The sequence below is a fragment of the Sitophilus oryzae genome, unplaced genomic scaffold (assembly GCF_002938485.1).
Source record: "Sitophilus oryzae breed Bouriz unplaced genomic scaffold, Soryzae_2.0 scaffold_1111_pilon_pilon, whole genome shotgun sequence".
Taxonomy (NCBI): Eukaryota; Metazoa; Arthropoda; class Insecta; order Coleoptera; family Curculionidae; genus Sitophilus; species Sitophilus oryzae.
The window spans coordinates 1,098,192-1,107,237 of NW_022145740.1; positions in this window are offsets into that span (position 1 = coordinate 1,098,192).

Consider the following 9,046-nt stretch of genomic DNA (forward strand, 5'->3'; position numbering starts at 1 on the left):
TGTAAATAACAACTGTTTATACAGGGTTGTTCACCACATACGACACGGAGTATTGTAGCTAAACGACAAGATTTTTATGAAGTTTTGGGTTCGTTGAAGGACTATTAGAAATACAATTTAAAAATAATTTTACAATATACAGAGTGTCCCAAATAAGATAAAAATATTATAGTTGTATTTTTTTTTAAATGGAACACCCTGTATATTATTGCATTTTTAGATTCTACGATTGAAATAAAGGTAAATTTGATTAAGGTTTATCACACTTAAACCTTACCGTTTTTGAAATATTCTCAATTTTGTGAAAGTGCAGTAAAAAATTTAAGGCTTCATTTCTCAAAGGGTATCAAAGTTTTTAATACCAAATATTTACTACAGATTAATTATTGATCCGATATTGTGTTTCAATAATAAAAATTATACCACATTATACAGAGTGTTCAAAAATATATATTAAATAATTACTAGCTTTAAACGGCAATAACTTGTTTAATTTAAATGAAATACCGCGTATATTTTACGTGAATCAGATGTACAATTTAATTGTCTATCAAATTGTCTTATACCATTTTTACCTATCTCTTATAATATTCTTATAATTTAGATCTTATTTATCACTATACCCATGGAGTATTGACATTTTAGATTTTTTAAAGCCACATATAATATGTTCAAAATGTACAGGTGGGAAAAGTAACAATATTGCAAGCCTATTTGTTTACAATAAGAAAACTATTTAAATATTTGTAAAATAGTATATCAATTAAATATACTACCTACCATTATTTCCGCAAAAAAAGTTAGTTCATAACATATTTAATCCAATTATAATTGTCTAAATAAATGTGGATTTGACTCAGAAATCAATATAATAATAAGTTATGAAAATGAACGTCTCTGTTATAAATAAGCATTCGTCAAAAAATGAAATAAAATTTGTAATGTGTTACTTTTTACCACAATGTCTAATAAACATACAAAATTCTGTTTTTTAGTATTTGGAGCAATTATTATTAATCAAAGTAAACAGTCAATTAATGTAGTTTGAATACTGGGATTATATTAATTAGTTCTCTTTAACAAAAAATATTTAAACAGTTTTTTATTTTTTAATGAAATAAGTAAACTATATCGAGAATATTATCTGAAAGTATTTCGAAAAATACTTCGATATACCACAAAACATTTCCAGAAATATTTTGCGGTACATCTCTGGCATAGTGTAGAGACTATTTAATACGCCTGCAAAACTTATTAACTGACATTGTAAATAGTACAGTATAGAGAGAAATTCCTTTATGTTCATGATAGCTAATATAATATTAGTTCCCTAATATCACAAGCAATATACTTTAGCGTCAGCCTCGCTTATACAATTAGGCATTCCTGTCACTAACATATCAGAGAAACTTTACCTATAAATTATTTTAATGCGTTATAGTTTGCATGTGCTTCCGATAGCTGTCAGACGCTTTTGGGACGATTGTTTTCGAAAGTTTCGTAAGTATTTTCAACGGGGGTGATGGTTTGAGAGTGCTGCTTTTTAGACAAGAGGTAATTAACACGCCATCTACGCAAAACGATTATATAGATATAACTCGTCTTCGTTAACTCTAAGTATACTTTAATACGTAAACTAGTTAGATCGATGCTAAATGTGAAGTACTATAAAGTTTTGGTTTTCTATGTTATGTTTTATAAAAACTAATTAGAATCTCTTCAAGGAGTCAGGGAAGATTTCGTCATACGGCATATAAAAATTTACAGAAAACTACAATTTACCTGTGAACTGAAATGATACAACTGTCACTGCCATGTATCTCGTCATGTTCATAGTTGTCGATTTTCGAAAGAAATCAGTACATGTATATTATTTCGTATATTTGTCATTTTATTGATTTTATGGAAAGCACTGTTCATTAAAATGTTGTATCCTATGTTATAAGGCTTGATTCTCTCTACAATTTTCTGTCTCACAATGTACCGTTTGTGTCGGTGAAGGGATCATAGTTTCATAGTTGTCGATTTTCGAAAGAAATCAGTACATGTATATTATTTCGTATATTTTTCATTTTACTGATTTTATGGAAAGCACTGTTCATTAAAATGTTGTATCCTAAGTTATAAGGCCTTGTTTCTCTCTACAATTTCCTATCTCACAATGTACCATTTATGTCCGGGAAGGGATCATAGTTTCATAGTTGTCGATTTTCGGAAGAAATCAGTACATGTATATTATTTCGTATATTTGTCATTTTATTGATTTTATGGAAAGCACTGTTCATTAAAATGTTGTATCCTATGTTATAGGGCTTGTTTCTCTCTACAATTTCCTATCTCACAATGTACCGTTTATGTCCGGGAAGGGATCATAGTTTCATATTTGTCGATTTTCGAAAGAAATCAGTACATGTATATTATTTCGTATATTTTTCATTTTATTGATTTTATGGAAAGCACTGTTCATTAAAATGTTGTGTCCTATGTTATAAGGCCTTGTTTCTCTCTAAAATTTCCTATCTCACAATGTACCGTTTATGTCCGGGAAGGGATCATAGTTTGATAGTTGTCGATTTTCGAAAGAAATCAGTACATGTATATTATTTCGTATATTTGTCATTTTATTGATTTTATGGAAAGCACTGTTCATTAAAATGTTGTATCCTATGTTATAGGGCTTGATTCTCTCTACAATTTTCTGTCTCACAATGTACCGTTTGTGTCGGGGAAGGGATCATAGTTTCATAGTTGTCGATTTTCGAAAGAAATCAGTACATGTATATTATTTCGTATATTTTTCATTTTATTGATTTTATGGAAAGCACTGTTCAGTAAAATGTTGTATCCTAAGTTATAAGGCCTTGTTTCTCTCTACAATTTCCTATCTCACAATGTACCGTTTGTATCGGGGAAGGGGTCACAGTTTCATAGTTGTCGATTTTCGAAAGAAATCAGTACATGTATATTATTTCGTATATTTTTCATTTTATTGATTTTATGGAAAGCACTGTTCATTGAAATGTTGTATCCTATGATATAGGGCTTGTTTCTCCCTATAATTTCCTGTCTCACAATGTACCGTTTGTATCGGGAAAGGGATCACAGTTTCATAGTTGTCGATTTTCGAAAGAAATCAGTATATGTATATTATTTCGTATATTTTTCATTTTATTGATTTTATGGAAAGCACTGTTCATTAAAATGTTGTGTCCTATGTTATAGGGCTTGTTTCTCTCTACAATTTCCTGTCTCACAATGTCCGTTTGTGTCGGCGAAGGGATCACAGTTTCATAGTTCTCGATTTTCGAAAGAAATCAGTACATGTATATTATTTCGTATATTTTTCATTTTATTGATTTTATGGAAAGCACTGTTCATTAAAATGTTGTATCCTATGATATAGGGCTTGTTTCTCCCTACAATTTCCTGTCTCAGAATGTACCGTTTGTGTCGGGGAAGGGATCATAGTTTCATGGTTGTCGATTTTCGAAAGAAATCAGTACATGTAAACTCAAAGTCTCTCATATGGACGAAACCGGGCGACTAGGACGGACAAATGTGAAAGCGTCAATTTAAAACAATGTCCTACTACGAGTCCGTGCTGGCAGTGGTGGTATCCGGTGCCAACCCGGCGTGAATCCGATTCTTGGCCGGCGCCGGCGCGTGTGAAAGCTCCCATAAGATGCTATGCACCTCATCACCGGGTAGACGGCACCGTCTATCCGGTTCCGGCGTGTGTGCAACGGCTCTTTTACGCTACTGTATTCTACATGAAAACTCTACGGATTTCAGTTTTCACATCATCGATATGTTATAAGATCAAAACCAAGATACAAAGGGGATCAAGAGATGCAACATTTTCAAATTCTCCCTTCATTTCAGGAACAAAGAAGGCTAAGACAAATTTGTGTGTAGCATCTTTAGTTTCACAAGGAAGTAGTACAGTGATGTGAAAACCGCATCTTGTATCTTTGGTCATAAACATGAAACCCCATAAAATTCTGAAAATGGGACACAATAAATAGAGAGTCATTATTAACGTATATACGCTACCGTTGCTAAAACAAAGTGTGCACATTTCTGCCATAATCCATATTGATTAAGGCATGCATCGAGTTCAAATTAGTATGGGTCAAAAAACTTTTTCAAAAGCATTTTGAATTTCCCGTCGAACGGTTTCCTGTTGAATTTACGGATTAATTATCCTATAGTTGGTATTATAAAACAAACAAAAATTGGCTAGCGCTGCTCACATCGCATCGTTTGGATTTTCAGTTGTTACTGATTAGTTTTCATATAGAATTATTATTTTTTAAACGGCGTTACTAAAGGAATCAGAAGGTTTAAGGATATGAACATAATATATCGTTGAAAAACAGCTTTATTTATGTTTAGATTTTTAAATACTATACATAGGCTTGAATTTAAAATTACAATGATTTGAGCGATTATGTAACAAACGGTAATAAATATTTTTTAATCTCCCTGTTTGATATCCAATTGGTTGATTTAGAGAAGTCGAATATGTCGATTTTCCTTAACTCATAAACCAAATTTCAGCTTTCAATATGCCGAATTTATGATTTAGCTAACGCTTATTCAAGATTATATTTTTGTCAATTTTACACAGGTTTAATTTTTTTATCTCGAAAACTATTAGATATAGGCATAGGTTAATACAATCCATAGTCCATTTAAAGTAACAAAGATGTTACCACTTTTAGTTTGAAGTGGCAACACTGTAATGCTGAAAATAATTTAGGTAGATGGAATAGGTGCCTTAGTCGTAAGTGACTTAGGTGCCAGAATCACCCTGTGTAGGTTTGGTGCCTTCTCCACCGGTGCTGACACCATCGGAGAATATTTTAAACAACTGGTAGCCCATATAGCACTTCGGAGCTTCTGGGACGGCGTGAAATACGTAGCGAAAATTTCTAATTTCTGCCGTATACAGCGCTGCGGTCGGAATTTTTTGAAATCAACTGAAATGCACCAAGCCTATAGGTAAACACTACAATTAACTCCAATAAAATTCGAGTCAATATTCTAATAAACTATTTTTTATTACATTAGGACCATTAGGATTGATTAAGACCTATTTCACGTTATAAAACAGAGATTAAAGCAACAATTATAAATAAACACTGCCTAACTAGCACCTGCGATGCTATAAATTAGCATTCCACACATACCCTAATAAATATTGATCACATCAGGAATACGTTCTATTGTTTTATCGCTGCACGAATGTTAATGAATCAATATCGCGTCGTATTTCAATGCCCGTTGTATCGGGCCTGATACGCAAAATTGCATTATGCAATTAATATGCAATCTGTTCTTCGGTTGCTATCAGTGCCACATAGATGCGTTCCAGATAGATGCGTTTGTGTGTTTATTGTAGTCGACTTGCCGGGATAACAATGGGAAGTAAAAATAAGTTATTAACTTAGATCATGAAAACTTTGTAGATAAAACTATGCCATCAATTATTACATTCAACATGTATTTTCTACTTATTTCATTCTAGAAGAAGGTTAATATATAAGTGTATTCTTTCTATGTCACTTAAACTTGTGTCCTGCACCGACTTTTGCAGGTCCTTGATAGGAAGGAAGAATCATTTCTACGGTTCTAGCCTTGCTTTCCCAAATAGAAAGTGACTCTTGCGACCCAGAGCCTTGCAGTGATGTAATATTATGTGCTCTGCTGTTTCAGGATCTTTATCGCAGAATCTGCAGCAAAGATTTCCTTGTTGAGCTTGTTCAGGTAGAACTTGACAGCCTTCCTTCAAGTTTTTAATCTACTTTTAGATTTTTAATCATCTGCTGATGATACTAACATGGTTAGCAAAAGGCGCGTTCAATCTTTTGGTGCATTTTGGTGAATTAGTGTTCTATTTTACTGTTGTTATACCAAAGGTTTCAAATTGCATTTGTAATATTTTTATCTTAATAGAATTTAATAACAGCTCTAGCAAATCAAGGTATTGCCAGGCCTTATGGCTTTAAATAGAAACTCTCGCCAATATATACAAAGAAGGCAAAGCAAGAGTAATGATATATAAAACAACCCAAAAGTTCCCAACTGACAAAGGAGTACGACAGGGAGACGCAATATCTCCAAAGCTGTTTACAGCAACATAGAAGAAATCATCAGTCAACTAGACTGGATCAACAAAGGATTAAAAATAGATGGAGAATATCTCAACCATCTAAGGTTCGCTGATGTCATAGTCCTAATTGCCAATAGCCCTGAAGAATTACAAGCACAAATTAACGAACTAATTACAGCTAGCAATAAAGTGGGTCTCAATATGAACTTAGCAACAACTAAAGTAATGTACAACGAAGTAGTAGACACAAAAGACATTCTAATAAATATATCAACACTGGAAATAGTAGGATACATATATTTGGGACAACTAATACACAGCTCGGGATCTCTAGTACCAGAAATCAACAGAAGAGTTAAGTTAGCCTGGAGTACTTATGAAAAAACTCGATCATATTCAAATCTAGAATCTCACTTTATCTTAAGAAGAAAATATTCGACCAATGTGTACTACCAGCAATGACCTATGCATACAAAACCTGGACACTTAAAACGGAGATCATAAGGAAACTGTAGGTCGCACAACGCTCAATAGATCAATAGTATATAAAATAGACAACAATGGGCCCAACTAAAAAAAGAGTATCTAAATATGCGAGGGAGGCTACACCATAATTGGAAATGGTTGAATAAGCTGAAAATGGTGAATATGAATAACTAAAATTAAAATATTTAATAACTGCAATGAAAAAAATGTAACGAAGACAATTTTATCATATTTAGCAAAACAAATTCCGAAATAATGTCCATACTAAACATTCAATTAAAGTTTATGCATCTATAAGAAGATATACTATAAAATATTTTGTCCCCAATACATTTATCGTTTTAATAGTAGTGATGGGTTGTTATTTAACTATCTGTTATTTTATAACAATTATTTAGAAATAACATAACGCAACCGTTACTACTTCTAAAAAATAACAGATATAAAATAACGACACGCAGAGATCGGCCGCTCGTGAAACGAAAAACGAAGTCGGCGCTCTGCACCGCCCCGAAATTCTATGCTGCTCGAAGCAATTCCAAAAAACAACTAGTATGGATGGAAAACCTGTTATTTCGTCAACCATCGATACAGGCGGCGAGACAACGGACAACGGAGTGGGGAATGCGCTACGGCGAACGTAGCTGCTTCGGTCGATCCCGTCGACGGTCATATTGCGCTTATAACAGCTTAAAAATAATAGGATATAAAAGAAGCAGGTTTTTTGAAACAGTTGCGGGCATAACGCCTGGCGGTCGAGATAACAGGAGTGGGAAAGGAAGGCTGCTGCATCGGTCGATTGTCGATGGAGGCTCGCAACGGCTTGGAGAACCAGTTATTTTAGATATGTTGTTTTTCAACCTGTTACGAGCATAACAGGGTGACGGTCGAGATAATCGGAGTGGAAAAGGAACGCTGCTGCATCGGTCGATTGTCGATGGAAGTTCGAAACAGGTTGGAGAATAACGCATCAGTTGTTTTAGATATATTGTTTTTCAACCTGTTACGAGCATAACGGGCGGAGGTCGAGATATTATGGCGCTGTATGTTTCAGTACGTTATTAAGTTTCAATATTTAGGTATTTATTTATTCTGAAAATTTTCAGAATAATATTTTAAGATTTTTTAAAAATGTATACAGGGTGTTTTGAAAAATCTGGTCATTGATTAATCACGATCCTGCTTAAAGCCCTTGACGTAAAAAGCTGATTTTTGGAAAACGCATTGACTTTAGGGTGTAGAGGTTCGATAAGAAGGGATTTTTCGAAACTCGAATTCTAAGGGGGTGAAACCACCCTCAAATATTAGAATATTTTTTATTTAAAAACCGGTGAGTTTTTCGGATAAATTCTTAAACACGTATATTTTATTTCGTTGTTTTACATATTTTAAGATTTTTTAAAAATATATACAGGGTGTTTCATAAAATGTGACCATTGAGTAATCACGATTCTGCTTAAACTGCTTGACGTTTAAAGCTGATTTTTGGCAAACGGATTGACTGTGGGGTTGAGGTTCGATAAGGAGGGGTTTTTCGAATCTTAAATTCCAAGAGGGTGAAAACGCCCCTCAAATATTACAATATTTGTTATTTAAAAAACGGTTAGTCTTTCGGAAAAACGCTTGGACACGCATAATTTATTTTGTTTTTTTACATATTTTTAAATTTTTTAAAAAATAATACAGGGTGTTCTAAAAAGTTGAGTAATTGATTAACTAAGATTCTGCTTAAACTACTCGACGTTTAAAACTTATTTTTGGCAAATGTGAAAAAATTTTATCCAGTTTGTATATCAATAGAAATTCTTGCTTTGCTTTATCATCACCATTACAAATTATTAATTCTACGCGAACGAAGTCGCGGGTACACGCTAGTTTAAGTGTAAAATTAATTCGAACTCTAGTGTGTAGTTGGTTTACTTATGAAGAATATACTACACATTTTCTTATATTGCTATTTTTTGACCGCAAATGGTAAAATTATAACTAAGAGCTTCTTGCCCGTCGAGTGAGATGCACCCTGTACACTGCTACGCAATTCAGGATCTACGCCGATCGAGGGGAAAGGCGTAGGTAGATCGGAATGTATACGTATAGACGAGTGGCGGAATTTTGGCTTTAAACAGCGCTTATTTGTAAACAACGACCATTTTTAGAGAGGTATTTTAGATAACAATCGATATTTAGAAATGTTTAGACACCCTGGAAATACTACCACCAAGCATGTCATTGTAGCAACTTGCAACTGCGTTAATACGCCTGGCGGTGACCGCTTCATACTCTTTCAGATATTTAGCAATAAAATAAAGAAACGTGTTATTTTTTAAGCTGTTATTTTAAGCTGTTTTTTATAAATAACTATAACAGTTTCAACTGTTATCTAAAAATAACAGTTTTGCCCATCACTATTTAATAGTAATATACAAAAGTTTTATTTAATCCTTT